The sequence below is a fragment of the Thunnus albacares genome, chromosome 9 (genome assembly GCF_914725855.1).
Source record: "Thunnus albacares chromosome 9, fThuAlb1.1, whole genome shotgun sequence".
In the NCBI taxonomy this organism is placed as follows: Eukaryota; Metazoa; Chordata; class Actinopteri; order Scombriformes; family Scombridae; genus Thunnus; species Thunnus albacares.
Window position 1 is genome coordinate 12948858 of NC_058114.1, and position 21474 is coordinate 12970331.

The 21474-nt window shown below is 38.3% G+C and overlaps 1 protein-coding gene and 1 long non-coding RNA gene across 6 annotated transcripts in view; one reads left to right on the plus strand and one right to left on the minus strand.

Moving 5' to 3' along the window:
- The window catches only part of LOC122988383 (cAMP-specific 3',5'-cyclic phosphodiesterase 4D-like), a 118010-nt gene that overhangs the window by 32096 nt on the left and 64440 nt on the right, over positions 1–21474 (plus strand). The window lies entirely within an intron of this gene.
- Positions 9174–20814, minus strand: LOC122988392. 3 transcript variants are annotated; one of them, XR_006404790.1, is made up of 4 exons: positions 20773–20814; positions 17744–17916; positions 16427–16561; positions 9174–9445 (listed from the first exon to the last, which is right to left on the minus strand). It is a non-coding gene; the product is annotated as an uncharacterized LOC122988392 (long non-coding RNA). The 3 variants fall into 3 exon arrangements; XR_006404788.1 differs by lacking the exon at positions 9174–9445 and having other exon boundaries at positions 16090–16561; XR_006404789.1 differs by lacking the exon at positions 9174–9445 and having other exon boundaries at positions 16090–16561; positions 20766–20801.

Below are 21474 nucleotides of genomic sequence, written 5' to 3' on the forward strand. Positions count from 1 at the left end.
GAACTAGAAACTAGTTTACATATTAGCTAGCTAGCATAGTACTTACCTTGATAATCACAAATGAATTACTCAAAAAAGAAGTTGTATCTGTCGTCCAACTTTGACCTTTTCACACCTCCTTGAAATAAGACGGACAACATCTGCACTTGTGATAATTGGCAGAGAAAGGAGAGACTGGGAGAAAATACGCTGTACAGCGTCCATAGTAGCAATAGTAGTGGTGACAAATTCCAGTTTTGGTCGCCATATTGTGAAATAGGCCTATTGTAGCCAAGACAATTTAACAATAACATTATTTCAAGATATAGTTCTTATTTTGTACATTTGTACATATTACTTATATACTCATTTGTTTTCTTCATTAGGTATCAGCATATTGATAGGGAATCATAGGGAACAAAAAATGGCACAGACATGTTTGGAGTAAATTTGAAACAGTGTCTCCATTAAATAGTGTGTCCACCAGTGAGTAGAAAAGTTTATTTTTCAGTACTAAAATGTCCCACATAGTACATAATTTAGTTATCATTCTAGTTCTATATATAATACATTTAAATTTAAAAAATGTTTATGGTAGGTCCATATAATGGTATCTGCCTAAGAAGTCCAATATTTGTCATGCTGTACTTATTTTTCTTATGCTCTTGTATCTCCTCTATGAATGTGAACAGCGTCGACAACATTAGACTTGTATTTAACGTGCTCACGTCTTTTGTCAAAAGAATTGTACTCTGAAATGTGTCCTGAAGTGCACAGAAACACACAGAATCCTGCAACACTGAAACATTTCCTTTCTTTTTATGTTAAAGCAAAATTACAAATTTGAAGAGATCAAAGTTAGTGGAGCCATTTACAGGTATTAAATACTGTAGTCCTGCTCATGTCTGGTGCTTATCTCCTTTGTCACTGTGTTATGAAGGAGCTGTAATTGCAGTTTCACATGCAGCTGTAGAGTAACACTCCTTGTCTTTGTACATTTTCTTTTTGTCACTGAATCTAATTCCTACTTCATGTTATCTGCATCTATTCTGCTGTTTTAATATGCGTAGACTCAGGCATGCCGCTGACAGGCTCATAAATGTCACAGAGCATGTTGGCAAGGCCGATGGGGCAGATGCACACTACAAAGTGAATGGTATTTCAGGCTTGGCTGCTCTACAGGCTGAATTACAATGAATTAACAAGTGGTGGTTCACTGTCTTGCTCAAGGACACTTCAGCAACACATGTTACTGTTGATGGAGGCACGTCGGCTCTCAAGGGGAGTGAACTGATGGCCTTTCAGTTGCAAAATGTTCTCATGCTGTCTGGAAGTGTCTGTGCTCCCAGGTTGTGAGAAACGAAACTGACCGGTGGTCAACTTGAAATGGGAACAGCCTGCTTCGAAAGCACCTCTTAACGCCAGTATGGTGAAAAATTACACCTGTTGCTATGGTAGCCCATCTGTTTCCCAGGGATAATAGCATAAGGGGGTCCCCACTAGGTTATCAGACAGGGGCAGGGCAACTATTGAGACAGAAAAACTGAACGTTATCCAACCAATCTCATGTTAACAAAAGACACAAAAGCATGTCAGGATTGGCCGTTCGTTCTGGGAGGATTAGTGAAAGCTAATGTATTAGTGTGTAATGCATAGCTACATGAGGTGACCCACAGATGTCAGTTGTTGTGTGGATGTTGCTTTTATCAAGATGCAGTACTAATATACGCCATTTAATGCCACTGAGACCACTGCAGAGAGCACTGCACTGAGACTTTGCTTTAGGTTACATTAGGCCTTGGTTACATAATGTATTTTTTTGTTTCATTTGTTGTGTTTTATTAGTTCTGATCATGTTTTCATTTGAGTTGTGCTGCTGGGTTGCTTTTTTAGAAGATGATTCACACCTCAAAATACAAATATTTTAGCATGAGCTTCCAAAGAAAGCTTGTAGCTTGTTTATAATCACATTCTTAAGAAATCAGTACAGTGTGATTCATAAAAATAAAAACATTGCATTAATGTTGTGAGTGTGCTACTTTCTCCTTCTCCTTCATGTCTACCTGTGCACCTTACTGGAATAGGTGTGCAATTTCCTTCAGTTCCTGAGAAATCAGCACAGCCAGTGTTATAACTGTTATCACACTCTATCCTGCCCTGATGAACGATTTTATATAAATAGTGCTTTTGTTGAGTTTCCAAGCATTCAAGTGCTCCTTCCAGGAGGCTTGAAAAAGGGTCGTTATTTTAAAGGTGAAGATGAGAATCCAGTGACTAGAACATTGATTTATTATTATTGTTGTTTATTGAAAAGCTGACAGAGGAAACACGAAGCTGTCTTCACCTCTCCACCACACTGTCAGCTAATGACAATTACAGAGGTCCAGAGGGACACTGTTCAGTCTCTGAGTTTGTTTTTCAGTAACCATTCTTAGCCAGGACGCTGGGGACTGCTTTCAGACAAGGTTAAATACAAGCTAAATAAAACTTGAATATGGCGCTACTTTGTTAGAAGGGCTCATAAATGTGAGCTTTGATGATAATCAGTGATGAGTTTCATTTTTATATCAGAAATCACCACCATATTAAATACTAATATTCAGTGTGTTTAAAGCTCACTATTGATGAAAAATAGTGGGGTTTTTTCTTTATAGCCTGGGGTTTTACGTATTCATGTTAAATTGTTGCCCTCTGTCAAAGCAAAGTGTGTTTTCTGTCTCGTGTTAATTATGTTCTACATGCAGTTTAATACACTGGGTATATACTACATACACAGATATAGTAGCACATATACGTTAGAGGTCGACCGACAGGATGTTTTACAAACTATTGGAATCAGCAGAACTTGGCTTCGATAGGCTGATGGCTGTGCAGCCTCCATCGGTCACGCAGAGACATACATCACCGTTTTGCATTACACAAAGTCAAGGTAAGGATTTCCCTTCCATTATAAGACTCAGGCGCAGCACCCAAGTGTTTTTTCACAGAGCCTAAGTCGAATGAAAAGAAAAAAACTATGCTTAGAGTTTTTGTGCCTTTTATGGTCTCGCTGATTCTCTGTCCTCTCCTCTGCTCTCTGCGTTTGAACGAGGGCAGGACTGAGTTAGTGAACAGCAGAGCAGATGCAAGGGAACAAACAGTGACATGAAGTTAACTCGAATGTTACTCGAGTTGACAACAGCTACGCTCATTACTGTAAATGCAATAAAACTTTCACGAGGAGAAGCCAATAAGTAATTTATCAAACCACCAGTTCAACAAGCATTTAGAAAAGTGATATTTCCACCTGCTTTGTAGTCTAACTGTTTTAGTTTGCCACAAATCTTAAAATATTCCTAATTCTTGTAAACTTAGCTTATGGCTGAGACAGCAGTCCCTCTTCCCTCTACCAGCGGTACCTGCAGGCAGCGAATCACATCAGCAGCTGAAGGAGATATTTCCAGTGAGATATTATTGAGTGTATATAGTGACTTTGCTGTTGCTACTCTAGAAACAATATTCAGTAAAAATATAAATCAATTCTAATCCTGTTCTGAATTTATTTTTTTAAAAATGATAATTTAAAAAAAACCCAATTCTTAGTAATGAAAAAGAACCAGTGAGAGTATTGATAAAGAACCAGGCCGACAAGAGTATGGGTAAGATAAAGATAAAATCCTAACGTATCCGTCCTACAGGTGGTTAGTGGCTTGTGGTTCAAATCCCTCCACTATAAGCCTGTAAGGTTTTGTTAAATGTAAGACTATGACTGGATCACATACAGCACAGTACATTCAAGAGACATTTTTGGAAATGCTGGAAAATCAACACGGACCATGTGGTTCTTGCTCTAGGGGATAGTGGAGCCAACATGGTGAAAGGCATGAGGCTAACTGAGCTTCCAGACTTAAGCTGTACTGCTCACTCTACAGCTTGTAATCAACAATAGCCTTTCCAGCCAGAGAGCTGTGCTGGACATTATTACCAGACTGAACAGCTGTGCGGGTCACTTTGGCCACTCTGTACTGGCCAAAGAAAGGCTGGGAGCAATTCAAGAAGAGCTTGGCCTCCCAACACACAGCACCGTCCAAACTGTTTAGACTTGCTGGAACTCAACACTACACATGCAGCAGCGTGCACTGAACGTGTGTGCAAGCAAGCATGGCCATATCAGCTGTCAATCTGCTGCACAGTGGGATATCGTGTTAAATTTGACTGATACACTGGAACCACTTGAGGATATGACACTGGAAATGAGCCACTCAGTCTTCTGCCTCATACGTAATCCTCAGTGTATGTGTTCTGAAATTGATGCTGCAACAGGAAGCAAGCATCAAAACCTTGCAGAAGCCCATGCTTGACAGCCTGACAAGGCGATTCTCCAAGACAGAGGACACAAAGTGTTTGGTGTTGGCAACTGTCCTTGATCCCCATTACAAGGACAAGGCCTTCACTTCAGCAGAGACCATAGAGAAAGCAAAAGAATGGCTGAAAGAAGCAGCTGTACATGACATGGCAAAAACAGTGGAAGTGACTCGTGAAGCGGAAGATCCAGCAAAAAGACAGAGTCCAGACTGATCCCCCTCCAAGTCTTGTGGACAGTCTGTATGCTAAACTTCTTGGAGCTTTGAAACCCAGCTGAAAGAGCCAGTGGTTGAGAGGATTACCCGACCTTTGGAGTGGCGGAAGAGAAATGAGGACAGACTTCAAAGACTTGCTGCACTGGACGGAAAATATCTCTGTCCGCCACCCTCCACCGTCCCCAGTGAGAGAATGTTCAGCAAGGTCGGGATCCTATACGACAAGTGGAGGAGCCGCCTTTCTGGAGAGAAGTCAGACAAGCTCTGTTTCCTCCATTATAATAGCAGGCTTCTCAACTGGAATGACTGATTTTCAGGGAAAGAAAAGGCTCAAAAAATAAAAATGACTTAAAGTGACTTTTTTACATACTAGATTTTTTACGAGTAGTTTGTTGTTCGGTTGTAGATGTATATATTTAAGTATTTATTACTTGGATTACAAGGTTTCTCATCTTCACATAGCGATAACATGACAAATATACTTTAAAGGGAGCTGTTGCATTAAAGAGTCTTAAGAGGTCAAGATGTATCTTTTGTCTTATTTGTTCATGAAGATGTAGTTGACCATTAAGTTCCTTCAAACAGACTCATTATGCATAATGAATGTAATTTATCCTCATGAACAGAGAACGGCAGATGCTTTGTTTCTCCCCCTTCTTTTTTTCTTTGCTGTTGAAGGGAGTTGCACAATCAAAATGTTAATCAGATGACGTGTAATTATTTTCCAAGAAAAGCGACCAGAAATCCCAGTTCATTGGAAAGCACTGACTTGTTTGTTAGTCTGATGTGACAAATACTGATGAAATCCTTAAAAAGTGGACATTGCCAAGTGTTTCGCCTAAGATTGTTTTCAGGGGGGTGGAAGGCCTCCTGAAAGTACTAGTGTTGTTGCTAGTAGGGATGAGTAGACCTATCGTTAGGATTTTATCGATACTACTACTCTTATCGATACTCCTTATCAATTTGGTTCTTTATCGATGACTTTGAAAATCTTAGATAACACTTAGCTACGCTTTCTGTACTCCAACACAACAAACTCATCCCAGCTCTTTTCTCTCCAACTCTGTCATGGCTGAATATTTAGCTGATTTCGATATCAACTTGACGCATCTCCTCAAGTGATACTTGGTTAGACACAATATCAAACAGACCGGATCAAGCGAAAAGTAAGGAAAAAACTAATGTTGTTACTGCCTGAGGTTGTTCAGGCCAGTGGAAAGTACAAATAGCAACACAAATGTTTTCATTCTGGAGATCAAACATTTCTCTTTGAACTTTCTTACCACATAGCAAATATAATGTCAGCTGTTTTCTTCTCTATAATTTAATACGAATAGTATGCACCTCTTGTGCTGAGCCTTCTAATGTTTTATTTTATGTAGATTAACTTTCAGCCTGGCATACATAATAACTAAACACAACAGTGATATAAACCCACATCCATTTAAAAAATGTGTGTTGACTTCTTGCTCTCTGTGTTTTTGCCGAGGGCTGGTTGATTCGTGCAGAATTGACAGTGTTTACTCGTTTCCCAGGCAGACCAGTCGCCTGTGGCAAAAACAGGTCAGGCGTTCCTTGGAAACTGCTTTTGCTGCCTGCTTGATAAACTTGTTTGTTGATTTTACTCAGGATGTGATGTTTAATGGCAGTCTGATGCTCTGTTATACTTCCATGGAATACATTTGTCACTGCCTTCCTCCCTGCAAAAGAACAAAGCACAAGAAAGTGTGAACGTTGAAAATTGATTTACCTTAAAGCTATACACTGTGAATGTGTGCAGAAACACGACTCATACATTATTCATCCACAGATGCTGAGCAATGACTTTCACTCGTCTTTCAACAATTACTTTTGACGCACACAGACAGAGCTGTAATTTGATTTGGGACATTTTTTCAAATGCACAAAAAAGGGAATCAGTTGTGCATATTTCATTACGTTATATGCCAAAAAATAACATGACAGATTGTCCCATCAAACCTTTTATCTTTTTCCATCGTCTCCCTTCATTTGGTGCTAAGGAACAGTAACTTAAGAATGGAGCTTCATTCTTGTTCCTCTTGGGAACAGTATGTGTGACAAAATAATCTCAACTCCAGAGAGAGCTGGACAATAGCATCCAATTATTCTGATTTATTATTTTGTTTAATTATTCAGTGATGTGATACAGTCACATTGTATGGTTTTAAACACTTATAGTTGGGTTATTTTTTCAGATTGACTTATGTTTCAGGCTTTTTTCTTCTTCTTTTTTTTTGCTTGACTATACTTGGTCAGAGCACATAATGTATATATATCTGTGTTAGGGATCAAACTTATGATATATTTTGAGCAGCCAAGCCTTGTCAATGCATAGGCTGCTCTGTCAAACTGATCTGCTTCCCAGTTAGTTTTAATTATGAATATTATCTTATCATACCTCGAGCTGTTTACTCTGCGTTTCCTACTGTTTACATATCTTACTGTTTATACTGCTACTAGTGTTCACACTGTATATATCTTATTGGATTCATATCACTCTGTTCATACTGTTCATTCTGTTAATACTGTTCATATTGTATATATCTTAGCATATTCATACCAGTGGCGGCTGGTGACTCAAAAAATTGGGGAGGACAGGAGGAAAACCAACGTGGAATCTTACAACATACCCCATCAAACTATATCATTGTCCCACCTGATGAAATCGGAGGGGTGGGGGGCAATTTTATATGCCAATAAAACAGTTTGCTTGAGTGGTGAAAAGGCTGCTTCTTTAAAGACATTTAGCATATTGTTTCAGTGCTGAATACAAGAAACAATGAACACTAAAAACATGCACAGATATAAAAGTGTAGGTTCACATCAGAAAGTATTAATGCACATATCAAATACATGACTTACACACTCTGATCTATATGCACGACATACAAAATATAGCCTAGTCTACAAAGCTGACATGTTAACACCTTAACAATAGGGGTGTTAACATGAACACAAAACTCACGGTTCGGATCGTATCGCGGATTTGAGTCACGGATCAGATCATTATTAGGATCAGCGAAAAAAAAGGGGGAGACAAATAAAACTTTGTTTTCCATCTATTCGTCCTTCCATGGATGTATAAAGAGTCCTTCAGGCTGCTACAACTAGCTAACTGTTGCATTGGCTAACGCAAGGTGCTATCTACTGCTGCTACTCTGCCTTACAGTGGAGAGAATTGAAGATGAAATCTGTAAACTATCATTGGACCAACTCGATGTCAATATTGCATTCTGGTTGTTGATTGGTAAGGGAGGACAGCCTCCTTTGGAGCGTCATTTTACGTGTCATGGCCAATCACAGATTAGCATGAAAAAAAATGAAATACATTAAGTCCAATGTAAGAGATCCTGCCCTGCGGAGGACAGCAGGCACCCGTCCTCCTCCTTTCATTGTGTCAGTACTTGTACTCTGTGCAGTGACAATAAAGTTGAATCGAATCTAATCCAATCTAATCTAATCTAATCTAATCTATGAATGCCATATAAACAGGAAATTAAAAATATTAATGACAACAATGTGAGGATCTTTTGTTATCTCTCCAGTGGCATCCCACTCACAAGAGACAAAGTGAACTGCATCCAAATGGCACAGACGGCCAGTTCGATCTGAACATCAGCCAGGACTGTTGCCTCACAGAAAGAAAGTCCAGCAAGGCCCTTCATTGTAGAGCTCGCATGTCGTCTCTGTCTGATACCTCCAGCAATTCCAATATTATTTCACACTAAAAGACAGTTCGGTATTAGGAAAATCAAACTGGAGCTGGTCTCTGGGTGCTGCACTGTGACAGTCACTGCTTCTAAATCAATATGATGGGACACCTTTGCCTGCATTTGACTAATTAAACTTAGCCTGAGGCAACTGCTGGTATGGAATAGAAATTACTTTCTGTTTATCTAATGTGCACAGAGATTTAAGAAAGGGGAAGCCTGTAATATAAACCAAGATCATTGCTCATTGTCGTGTGGCAATGTGCCATATCTTTCTGAGTTGCAAGCAATCACAACAGCAAATAGGGTTTCTTATCCATCTGGCAGCAACACAGCAATAGCTTGGTGATTGAACACTACACGAGATGAGCAAAGCACTTCTTGTCCATGTGTATACAATGCTCACTGATTGAGTCAAGGTACAAAAGCTCAGAGAAATGAATGCAGTAGCTCTTGATAAACCTTGATAAATTACCAAACAATACATAGTGAATAGAATAGACATTTGTATTCCTGCCCTTGCAGTGACCTTACTCTTGTCAGAGGCTGAAGCATCAATCCGATTTCATTTGTTCTAGTGCTCCTCAAAGTGGTGAGACAGAGGGGAAATTGCACTTTGCCCTTGTTAATATTTTTCTCATGTCAAACTATAGAGCTCTAAAATGGCACACACCTGTGCCAATAGTTCTCCAAATTGCTGTTATATTAAAAACCTAGATTATCATCAACACTACCACAAAAATTTCAGGAAATAGATTTAGTTATCATGCAAAAATCACTTTAGAATTTATGATCAGCATCATAATGGTGGCTACAAAGTCACTGACAGTCCCATATACAGTGAGTAAGAATGAGGGCGACACTTGTCACCACCTGAAGTCATGACAAAAGAGAGGATGCAAGCTAAAGGCAAATAATGAGTAATTTATATAAATAAAAAGTACAACAGTAAACACAAAACAAACTAAGAATATAATGGGACGTGATTGTTAGTAAAGTCAGTGGTGAGGGTGCGTGTATGCATGAGTGTAATATGTGTGAGGAAAAGATGTAGGATGGCTGAAAACAAAGCAAAAATGTTCCAGGGGGGAAGAGAGCCTCTTGGCCAGAAATGCCGGTCACCGGGCCCGGGTGCTTCCAACTAGGATGATCGGCTCTCCATCATCTGGGTTCCTGCTGCATTATAAAAACAACAGACAGACTATAAGAACAGGCCAAAGGACCATCACACACTAAACTAAATTCTAAACTTTGAAAATAATTCATGGACCACAAACTCTAAAAGTAATATTCCTTTAACCGTAAAATGAAAAACAAATAAATGAAAAGTGGAAAATAGTGGTACAGTACAGTAAAAAGAGGACCTTGTAAACTGATGGTACATACTAGAGGTCATCACAAGTTGAAAAGTTTGGAGCTGATTTGAATAAACCAAACCTGACATGCATGAATAAAAATATCTAAAAAGAAGAGACCCACTGTAAAACTGACCCGAGGTTAGTCAGACCAAATATGAAATGGACACAAGGATACAATAATTAGATCCAATCCAGAATGTGGTTGAACCGAAGAGACACAGAACACCAACAATGGCGACCGCGTGATGCACCACCAATTAAAGAGCCGCCTCAGTCAAAAAGAGTGAAATACATGTCATTTTGCTCTGCACTTCACAGTCTCCATTATCTGTCTCACCTCATTTTAATCTTTTGATGGTTATAATGCACCATGAGATTGGTGCTAATAGCGAGATTGCTTATATCTCTTTGGGTATTAGAGATATTGGCTCAGCAGAAAAAGAATGGGACTTTGCCCAGACCTGATTAGACTGAATATAATTTGGACTCTCCCTGACTCGAGTCATGGGTCCTGTGAAGTCATCTAGTGCTTAATTGTATTTCTGTTAACTGTACAGCATATATAGACATTAATCATTTGACAGATGATGCAAGAGGTGACAAAGTTCAAAGTTAACACAGTAGCATCTTTTATATAATACATTATGTTACTCTAAAATTAACATAAATTTGGGATTGTTGTAATGCTTTGAATTGGTGTCAGAAAGATATTTTCAGCTAATCGGCTATGACTGGTGACCGGCCTGGTCAGTCTGATATATCTGATTTTTTGCAGATTATATTTTCCGCATATAGGTGCACTATGGTTCACGATGCATGCACAGCTGCTGTGGCACAGACAACACACACAACATGCACGTTGGTGTGGAAGTTCTTCAGCGTGAGTGAAGACACAAAGCTTGTAATTTGTAATACCTTAAGTCCAGAATAAGCAGTGGAGGAACAACCTTGAAAACATTTGGAACAACTAACTTATTTAGACACTTAAAAAACCATCACTGTGGTGAACATGCCCAATTTCAAGAAGAAAAATGTAACTTATTTAAATAGGTAATGAACATACAATTGAATTTCAATTGTGTATGCTGTCGATTATAGTTCTTAGAAAGAACTATAATATAACTAAAAGAAGAAAGAAAGAAAATATATAAAGAAAGAAAATTATTTTTCTTATATAGAAAGAAAATTGGAATCGGCAGAAATCAGAATCGGCAGGTCAGATATTTAAATTGGAATTGGCCAAGAAAATTGAAATCTTCTCTATATTTTACTCCTGATTTCACAACACAATGAAAATAGCCACTATGGACAACTGTAAACCTTTCCTTAACCTCAACTTGGCAGGATTTGGATTTACAGGTTTAATGGCAAAGTGTTTATTTGCTGCCTAAAGACAGTAGATTATACACACGAGTCTACAGTATATACAGTGAGAAGACTACAGAGGATAACACCAAAAAAGGATAAAGAAGACTTACTATATTCTTCATACTGACAGCAACATCTAGCACTGCGAGACGCATAAGCAATTTATTTAAATGCAGCTATTTTTGAAGTACTTGCCGCTCCACCTGCCGATTGCTTGTTGGCAACAGGTTAGTCGCCTTCACCCCCCCCCCCCGCCCCCCCCCACCACCACCACCTCACACAGAAAAAAAAAACAAATCTGTAATATCTGTAATTGCTTTAGTTTGACCAGTAATATGAGAAGCAAGGACAACAGATCCATTCCAGGAGCAAACAGGAGGCGGTAGCCATAATGACCCTGATTCGTCACATTGATAAAGATCTGTTGTTGTGTTGAGTCAAGGGGAATCTCAGTAACGATTAGTCAGACACAAGCAAAGAATGGGATTCATCTTGTTGTTTAAGCAGGAACGCCTGGCCATCTTGCACGGCAGCAAACAGTCATCTCCCTGTTGGTGTTATAAACCTGTTACAGCATGTTAATCATCGTCACATCATTGCCAAATTATGTGAATTATATTAGTTTACAAGCCAGAAACAAATGAGATCATGGTGGAGACGGTTAGTTCCTCCCATCTCACGTCTTGTGTTGGTTTTCTTTTTGTCTTGTAAAACATATTTTAAAAGGAAAAAGGTGACATAAGCAGCAGAATATTGGTCTAAATATCTTAACTTAAGCACTACTAGTGAAGTATTACAGTAATAACTTGTGTCTCTGTGCTGTAGTTTATTGTGAGACCAGACTATATAAAGAGCCAAACACTCAAACGTTAGCATCGTGTTAGTAATAAGCCTGTTATGAATAAATTACTTCTTCTGAAATTGTATCAGAAGATGATTAACTCACAGTAATTTGAGTATTTGAGGTTAATTTGTTTCTGTCTACACAAAAATAAGCTTGTAGTATGCACACACGTCCAAACTGTGGAGGGCAGGTGCTGGTCTGGAAGTGAGCAAATGTTGAAATAAACGGATAAACAGCTCACACACTGCAGGGCTCTGCTGTCCACTCATAATTTATTGCACCATGGTGCAGTAAACCTCAGTGCAATAAATTATAAGTGGACATTGTATCCCTGCGGAGCTGTTTATCTCTTTATGTCTACAAAAAATTTAAATGGTTTTTGGAACCAGTTCTCGAGTAGCTACTGTTTAGTTTGTTGCAAAAAATATGACGCTGCCCTGTGCTACATTATACTAATGTATCAAAACAAATGTGTATTAACTGTTGTTGTTGTTGTTGTTGTTGCTTAGGGCTGCAACTAATTATTAACTGATTATTTTCATTGTTGATTAATCTGCATATTATTTTCTCCATTAATCATTTAGCCAGCAAAATGTTAAAAAATAGTGAAAAAATAGCATTCACAATTTCTCAGAGGTCATTTTGATGCCTTCAGCTTAATTGTTTTGTCAGACTAACAGTCCAAAACCAAAAGATATTCAATTTAGTGTCATATCACAAAGAAAAATAGCAAATCATCACATTGAAAGGCTGGAAGTGTAGAATTTGTGGCTTTTTTGCTAGAAAAATGACTGAAAAAATGAATTGATTATCAAAATAGTTGCTGATTAATTTTCTTTTGATCAACTAGTTGACTAATCGTTGCAACTCTATAGTTGCTTTATGTGAAATTGCTAATGGCTGTCTGTGTTATAATCTCTGCACTTACAGTAATCAGACAAAACTGTAGCCCTTTGCCTCAAGAGATTGTGTTAATGTGATTAAAGAAATAATTTATGTTTTCATTTATTCCTAACAGAATTAAGGCTGTATTAGGCAAGATTTGTATGTTAAAATACACCCACCTAAGCAGCCTAAATCACAAACTATTGCTGTAAAGGGAAGGGTGCGTCGTGTCCCTGGGTTGAGATGCTGTTGATCAAATCTAATTAAGTTCTTATCTGTATAGTCACGATTTGGATATCTGATAAACACAAAAATAGACTGTTAAACTAAAGAGCAAAATTTAGATTCAGTTGTTATTAACTAAAAACCATTTTAACATGACGTGGAGTATTAACAACATATACAATAATGACACTCTGCAGATTGAACACAAATTACTGAAACCTTTCACCGAATCAGCTGCAAAGAGGAAGCAAATCTTATACATGTATTTTGAATCTGTATGTGATTAAAAGGTTTATGGAAATCCAAAAATGAAGTTTTGCATTACATTGTGCTCCTGCTGATTAGTGTCAGCTAGCTTTTGTCACCAGAAAACAATGTAATTTCTTGAGGGCTCTTCATTTGATGAGCAATAATTAATCTGTGTGAATAATAATTCAGCACTGTCACGCACGAGTTTGTTTTCTGTGGATTGTTTCTTATCTCTGGGAGAGGATCAGTAGACGTCTTCTGTTGTCTTCTTCCATGATTAGTTGCCAACTTCAACTTATCTGTATCCCCTCCAGAAGCAAGCTGTGCCACCATACAGAAGGTTTCCTCCCACCAGTGATATGATAATGATAATAATCATAACAATAATATTCCGCAGAAATAATGGACTGAATGACATTAAACTGAATTAATTTCACAACTATGACAGACTATGATTTGATCATGAGACAATTATTACAAGGTTCTTCAGAGACGACATATTTCCTGCTTCTCCGTCCCTGAATTCAACTGCGGCTGAACATCAGGGTCAAAGTCATCGGCTTTGAAACGGTCCATGAGCATTTCAAGGGAGCTCACGTAGCTAATGGGGAGTAGATTGCAGTGTCTAACCCTTTAGGTAATGGCTGTTTGTGTCTTGTAGGATTTTTCAGTCTTAGGTCTCTAGAGGGAAGTCTCTCGCTTTTCTTTTCACTCATTTACACTATGAGGTTTTCAGGTGCCACACCACACACAAACACACTATACTGTAATCCCCTGAAAAACCAACACTCTCAGTCATAAGGTGAACCCGGTGAACTCAACAACAGTCTATACAAATAGCTTTTCTTAAAACTGAGCCATGAAGGAGGAAGGAAATACTTCAACCCTTTGATAGGAAGTCGTCTCTAATCTTGATTCATGAAGCCCTCTTTTCAGTGAAATCCTGACACTCGTTCAAGTCACAAAGCTTGAAAAATACTGGATGCACTCCATCTGGCCTTGCTGGCATGCAGCATGATGGCAAAGGCGGGGATAACTGCTTAAGTGGCAGCAGCTGGTATGTTGAGTCCATGGCAGAATATCTATCACATGTTGAGCAAACAGTGGCCGGTGGTTTGGTAGAAACTGTGGTTATGTTCATTTTTAAGGGCAAGTTGTACCAAGGAGTGCTAGGAAATGATAAAATAACAGGTCGGGCATCAGCCAGAAACTCAAAATCACGAGTTTGTTACTGAAAAGAAGTTAATTGCATTGGTGGCCTATTCATTAGCTCATAGAAATGTCTCCAATAACAATTAATTAATTGATTTCTTGTTCTGCTTTTACTAATTTTGTCATCTTTACTTCCTGGTTTAAAGGCTTGGTAATAAATGTTATAAATGTTGTCCTTAACACCGACTTAGGCAAATAAAACAACTTTGGTTAGTTAACTAGTATGATTAGATAAAGGTTAAGTAAAGTTTTGGTCATTTTTTACAAAAATTTAAAGGTCACCCCTCTGAAAATGAGTACTTCCCTCTCAGAAGAAAACTTTCTACCCGAAACATCCTTCACTGCAATGTTTCATATGACCCTGTAATGTTTTGAATATGAAATGCACACAATGCTAATAAACTGTGCCATATAACAAATAAGATTAATGTAGAAACCTTTTCCCGTTAATGTTACAGATGTCAGATGAAGAAAAATAGCACATCAAGCTTTTAAAATGTCATGGTATTTCTTAACTTTCATGGGAGAGAAATTGCCGATGGAATAAAAATCGTTCTCCCAAAAGGCTGAGAACCCCCTAATGCTCCGACCTTTTGGTGACAACCAGCCTCTCACCCAGGGTCTTCATACAGCATGGGGAACAAAAGTGTGACCTTCTGGTTGAAACATTATCAATGAACCGCCACCCTTGGGACTGTCAAAAGGTTTGCTCATCCCTGAGTTCCCCCTTGTATTGGATTAGCTCTTCCTCCCTGCAGCGTCTTGTGAATGGATGCTTAACCTTTCCCGCAGTTTGTTTGGTGTGAATAATATGGAGAGAGTATGATACTAGTCTCTAAGGAGAGTGTTTGCAAAAAATGTAGTTTTGAAAACAGGATGAAATTTGATAGATGGAAAACATCACATATGAGTGACATAATAAGTTAGACATTCATGATAGACCAGTACCTGGCGCTCAAAAGCTGCTGCCTCAGTAATTCAGTCAGGTATGTTTTGCGTTACATACCTTGTTTCCTTATTTGTTTTCTCCACACAATATTTTCCATCCTACCCAAGATTTAGGCCAATCCTATGCTTTGTTTTGCCTTGAATTGGAGAAGCTTAGATAAATCTTATAACTGTATTTTGAAAAAGTCACATTTTAATGACATTTTTAAACCGTCTAGTGCATATTGTTTACATATACGATGACGCATTCTCTTGAAAACTTTCCCAGATAACTTGAAGGTTGTCTGGACCACCTGTCAGGCTGTTCTCAGTGCTGCCGATGATCAAACATGTAGTGAAACAGGGTGGAAACAGAAGCAGATTGGACATGTGTAAATGAAAACTCCTCAGCTTTAGTAACACATACTGGTGTTACTTTCCTCACTATCCAGTGTCGAATTATTCCACATCCCCTCCCAGCAGTGAAGAACATATGCAGTTTCTAATTATGGCAAATACCCCAAAGTGGTCCCAATACTGTAAGAACTACAGCAGATCTAATAATTCAGGTCTTCTGAATTGAAGTTACTAAATAATTACTAAAAGTGACTTAATCTTAATGCTACAGTGCTCAATGTTTCATGGTTAACATTTTACCTGGTGTAGGACAAAAAAATGCCTTGACTTCAATGTGATTATTTAATTTCTTCACAATTAATTTATGTTACTAAGCACTTTCCTGTGGTATTGTGATAGAAAGCCACCCTTTTCACCATTTTGTGCTGAAAAATTAAGCACAAAAAACTGCTAATTGTACAGAGAACAGTCAGTGTTTGAATGTTGTCTGTGTATGAAAACTTCAGACATAGGACAGGACAGGCTATAACATAAATCAGTCATATTTTTATCAAACAAATTAAATCTCAGAAATGGCCACAGAAATGTTTTAATCTACTTCCTGGGCCACTGAATCTGTCCTGGTGCCAAACTGAGGGGTGAGGTAATGAAAATGTTGGGAACATTATTGATTGAGAGGTTTTCAGTGCAGGCCGTTTTTGTTCTTTTGGAGCCCAGCCCATCTTTTCTCACCAGGTGATATGTTTTCATGGAGGTCTGACTTTCTGGTCAGCTGAGTGGGGCTTAAAAACCGCCTGGTGGATTTGGAGATGCTGGTAGTGGGAAGTCGATCCTCTATCAGTGAATCACAGATGGATATCTTGACTGCTGTGAAAAACAGAAGAGCTGTAATGTGAATTTGTGGTTTAAAATGAGATAGGTTAGGTAAGAAGTATATAATAGGATGAACACTGACTGCATCACTTGCTAAGGCAACAAAACATCACATTTTCAAGTCGTATAGCTTTGCAGAAAAGGCCTTTTTTACACTCTTAGCGCTGCCTTTGTAGAGCAGAGCTGCTGAGAGGCTGACACATCATTAGGACAGAGGGTGTTAACATGGGTGTCATGTCTTACTGCAATAATATTCAGAATTTGATTTCAGTATCATAACTTTTATAACACTTTATTAACAAGGCAGGCTGACAAAGTTCACACTCTGACAGGAACAGAAGTACATAGTAGTATTTCATGTTATTGTATAATATACGAGAGGACAAAATTATGCTGTATAGTTCAGTGGAGTGGTGTGAGTGTGTCCCAAGTGTGAAACACTTCTTGCTTAGAAAATCACTTTTACTGTCCACTATTATTATGATCTTGACTCCAGGACACTTACTTAAATGCTAAATTACACTCATTGAAATACGTCTGTCAAGCCTATGTGAGGCAGGTTCATGACCATAAATGGCAAAAACAAAACTAACTGCTGTCAAATGGTGCAGAAAGAATCAAAGATCACTTGAAAATATGCCTTCACAAAGCTGTGATATCTTAACTCACATCTTCTATTTAAAAATACAAGGGCAGTGGAATCAGGGAATGGCAATTTAGCAAAAGGATTGTTGTTTGTCTTTTTCCTAGGGGATGATGTCATCTCTCATCCCCTGTCAGACTTGACCCTGAGAATAGTGACGACTCGACCGTATCAGACCACATCGTCCACGTGTTGTTTGTGTTTCCCTTCAAACCTTTGTGACTGTTTACTTTTGCCTCTTGGTTTTGTTAGCAGTGTTGCCAAGGAGTGTTTGTTGATAAAACCAACACGGGAACAGTTTCTTATAAAAACAAGGCAATGTTTGCAGAGCAGTGCTTTTGTTCTTTTCTTTCAACAGCAGATTGAGTCATATAGAGTAAAATTGCATCTCCATCTTCAACTTCTGTTTACAGTACTTTTTTATTACAAATGCATTTAACAGCACAAGCTTAGTGGTTGCAGCTTCAGAGGCAACCAAGGACACCAAGTGGAAGTAAAGCCTCAGCAGACGTCCTGTTTGAATAACAACATACTGTTTGCCATCGAGGAGCTCCCGGTTGCCTAGGAGATGCAGCAGACCCTGACAGACAGTTAGATCTGATGCAGTGTGATGAAGGATGGGATGGCTTTTTCTAGCTGACAGTCAGGCCCAGGCATTCATTAGCAGAGCCACATCACCCAATCCAAGAGTTGAGGTCAGTTGAACCTGTAAACAATTGAGACACATCGACGGTACTTATTCTACTGAAGCTTGTTTGCTAATAGACAGTTTAGTAAAATAGGACACAATTTCTTTTAGAATGATGTAATGTAGTTTTGTATTGCAGTGTATAGATGAACCCAGGTTGTAGGCGGAAGTAAACTAGTCATCATTACTGCAGTGGCACCTGACCAGTAAACCGTTATAACACTGTAAAGGATCCACCTTTATTAAGAGGTCTGTCCGGGAGATCATGTACAGCTGGTTATATGATGAAACTTGTTGAAACACTACACTAATGAAAACATACATTTCTGCCAAGTCCGTTCCACCAGATGCCACTAAATCTTACACACTGCACCTTTTAAAATAAATGTTAGAATCTATAAAACAGGGATCAGTAAAAACTCAAATAAAACATCTGCTTACACAGGGTCCAGTGATGGTGAGCGCTACATAGCATTTCTCTTGCTAGAGACCCTTTCCTGGCCGTAATTCCACTTTCCACCATCATGTGTTTCCATTTTTTTTATTAAATTATACATTTCCGGTCATTACAATGCAAGAAATCATAGAGTTTGATGATTTAAATCATAAACCGGCAAGAAATTCATGCTGGGTTTAATTAGCTGCTCCAGACAACACTTTCACTTTCATACCGTGGAGGTTGACAGAAGCTTGTGTCATGATTAATTTCAGACTAGTGCTTTGAAACTGAATAACTTTCACAGCTACACAGGCTACCTTCATCTGCCAATACCCAAACATCTCTGCTTTCACTGTACAAAATATGTAAATGTGTCCCACTCTGCCACAGCAGTAATGACAGTGAAACTTGAGAGTTAAACACATATATCAGCTGCCAGATTCATCTATTGCATCATAAACCTTTGTTTTTAAAATTGCTAAGCATAGTCACGACTTTCATGCACTAACAGCATTTGTTATTTGATATATGACATGATAAATGCTTTGGTGAAACAACAAAAAACAACAATTCTAAGAGCTGCCAACAGGTTTCATGAGAAACATGGACAGCTCTTATATATGATTGCTTGTCTTATTGGAGTGCTGTACTTCAGGCTTATACCTCAGATGGGTGGCACACTGTTTTTTATATTCATGGGAAAAACTCAGAGAAGACTCTGTTGTTTTTCTGTGGCAGAGCCTGCTGCATAAATCTGCAGCTAAGAATGTTATTAGTGTCAGTTGTGATAAAGTCCTCCACACCCTGAAACAGCATAATGCAAATCCTTTTTTTTTTTTTTTCAAAGAAATTACCAATTAAGGCTCAGTGAGCTGAGACGATAACTCACAACTACAACTAAGTTGTAGGCTGTTAGTTAGTTGGAGTAGGAGGTGGTATTTGGTTGCATGATCAACCCTGTGTACAAATGTCTGTCAATTAAAAAAAAAAAATCAAGTTTGAATGAATGATAGCAAACATGTAATTTGATTAAATTAATTACTACATTAATTATTAATTAACTATATTGTATAATTGATGTACTTCCATTCATTGTTGGTACTTCTGCTTCACACGAGTGAAACGCTGTTGACACATGACTGCAGATTTGTTGTTTTGATAATGTTTCTGTATGGCAGTTGGAATTTTTAAAGGTAGCAAACAGCTTTACTTTTACTCAGATTTTTCCATCTGTGGTGTTGAACCAAGCAGCAACTACCACAGCTTAAGGCTGAAGCCAACGCCAAGTCTCTTAAACTGCCGCCGATGGCCGCTAGATGCTGGCTCCAAAAAATCCCAGGCTCCAATTGACTCTCATTCAAAAAGCGTCAACCTCTCTCTAGAAATACTAAGTCAATAATTTAGTCATTATGGTCTCAATCTGAAGACTTATAGTAGCTTTCATGTCTGGCGTGTGGGCATTGATTGACAATTCACTCACCTGCTGCTCTCCCTGGTTCTGGGACTCAGAGTCCTGAGTACTCAGACTGAGTCAGACTATTGTCGCAATATTTCTGTAAGTTTAATGTTACTTGATAACGATACCTGCCCTGTTAGCACAATTTAGCTAAAGAAGCTAATGTTAGCCCAATGTTAGCCACTCAATGTTCCCAGTAAGCTACCGATTGTTTTGGTTCAAGTTGGCGGGGCGTGTTTCACTTTTTAAACATACTTTCTTAAGTTTTTGCAAAGGAAAAATACATAAAGGTAAAGAGAACAGTTTCAATAAAATACATAATGAACAATAACAATAATAATACATCAAGATAATAATACATATCATCAGCAATGATAAATACAGGGCATAAATTACAATGTTAGCAAGGTCGGTGCTTTAACTTTTTAAATATATACTATACTATCATGCTAAGTTTTGCACAGGGAGAAATTATATATACATAAAAGTAAAGAAAACAGCTTCACTAAAACACACAATCAACAACAAGACAATACAATCATCAGTCTTAATCAGTAACATAATAAAACATCATCAGCAACAATACATCATTAATAATAATGATAAATAAATTTACAATGTTGACAAGTGCCAAGATCTGAGTCTCTTTCGTCTGATGTCCATTGTTCTTTGTCTTTTCAGTTCAGTTACTATTTGTTTAAAGACAACATCACTTGTAATAGTGGCTTAATGAAGGACAACAATACACCTTGTCTTCAAGTGTGTTGAGACTCCGCAGCCACACATTTCTCCATTTAGCATCTGCAGGTTAGGCTAACACATTGTTGCTAACTTTGGAGCTAACCCCCTTCACTTTTCCAGCAGTTGGGGAAACAACAGACGTGACTTTTCTTAGTCTTGACAAGCTGCAGCATTTATTAACTGACACACTGTAGTCTGTACTGTACATTTACTGTCAGATTGACAACTTACTGCTAACCTTTTCCTCTGCTCCGCTCGCATTCACCGTCACTTTTCTGCCGCTCGCTCTCTCGCTCAACCACTCACTCACTGCCCTATTCCTTAAAAGGAGCTAAGCTACCAAGAGTTTCTCAGGCAACAACACAGACGTTAACTCACGTTTCAAAACAGCGCTGCTCAGAATCAAATGGCGTTATTTTTGGCATTTAAATACATTTTTTTGGCCTGGTGGGGGGTTCTCGTTGGCTCTCGTTGGGAAACACTATGTTCTACCTCATAGATCCTCGCAGTGCACTCAATCTTCATCAGGAAAAATTGTGAGGCGGTAGAAAGATTTTGTTTCAGATCACTGCTGTATTGAGACTAAACATTCAGTGTTGTGTTTCTTGTGAATTTTCGATTATCTTTAGCATCATAATTGGTTTTCAACCCTGAATGCTGACTGCAAAATATGATGAATGAGTCATTTTGAATGAACAGTAACCTTTCGCAGCGACTGTCCTAAATTAATGAATGACTAATCCTTAATTTTAATACATTTAGCATGAAATCCATGCCTCACAAATGGAATTTTAATCTAAATATAAAAGTGCTCAGTTTGAATGTACCAAAGACTTAAAAACCATTTCTCATATTTTACCACTCAGGTGTGCAGTGAAGTAAAAGTGCTGAAATATTTTTGAAATTTTGTCTTAAATTAGTGTTTAATATTGATATTCTG